Source organism: Suncus etruscus, chromosome 2 (assembly GCF_024139225.1).
Source record: "Suncus etruscus isolate mSunEtr1 chromosome 2, mSunEtr1.pri.cur, whole genome shotgun sequence".
In the NCBI taxonomy this organism is placed as follows: domain Eukaryota; kingdom Metazoa; phylum Chordata; class Mammalia; order Eulipotyphla; family Soricidae; genus Suncus; species Suncus etruscus.
This window is the reverse complement of record NC_064849.1, coordinates 163214084-163214925: the sequence shown is the minus strand read 5'-3', so window position 1 is coordinate 163214925 and position 842 is coordinate 163214084. Positions and strand designations below refer to the sequence as shown.

General features: G+C 33.4%; 1 non-coding gene across 1 annotated transcript; it reads right to left on the bottom strand.

Moving 5' to 3' along the window:
- Window positions 1-299: 299 nt before the first annotated feature.
- LOC126003149 (U6 spliceosomal RNA) lies at window positions 300-406 on the bottom strand. Its single transcript, XR_007493686.1, has one exon. It is a non-coding gene; the product is annotated as a U6 spliceosomal RNA (small nuclear RNA).
- Between the last annotated feature and the right edge of the window lie 436 nt (window positions 407-842).

The window sequence follows — 842 nt, the reverse complement described above, 5'->3', positions numbered from 1 at the left end:
AGACAGAAAAAAAACTACTCATTTTGAATATCCTATATGAAGGAAATGCAAGACAAATGAATTTTTGTTTCATGATATATCTAAGAAGAAGCTTGAGAGTCCATAACGCAATGGCTAGGAGGAGCTGTAGCTCTGATTTTCTGCAGTGAGAGAAGCACACTCAAGAGCCTGAGAGATAGAACAGCTGGTAAGGTGGTAGCCTTGCACAAGTTGGAATTGGCTTCCACCCCAACCACTGGAGGAGTAACTCTTGAGTACAGAGCCAAGAAAAACTTCTGTTTTTTTTTTTTTTTGATTAAAAAAATATGGAATGCTTCACGAATTTGCGTGTCATCCTTGCTCAGGGGCCATACTAATCTTCTCTGTATCATTCTAATTTTAGTATATGTGCTGCTAAAGCGAGCACCAAGAGAAACTTCTGAGCATTGTTGGTGTGACCCCAAAACAGAACAAAACAAAACAAAACAGAAAAAGATGCTCACTTATGCTCAAGATAATAGAACAAAAACATGGTCACAGCACAATAAGAGAAGGAAAAAGTTATATGATATAAAATCAGTCAAAGGCAGGAGTTACATAGATTGGTTCTTATATAAAAAAAAGTTACATTTACTTTAGAGGATTTCAAGCAAAAGAATACATGAGCTCAGAAGAATCATGCTCAGAAAATCTATTCTAGCTTTGGTGTGGAAATAGTAAATGCTAAAGAGAAAATAAAAGTTTTATTAAGTAATAAAATTGACAGTGGCAGGTATATATTTATGAATAAATCAAACATTTTTCAGAAACTTTAACACCATGCTATAATTATATTTTATACATAATTAATTTAGAAAAAACAA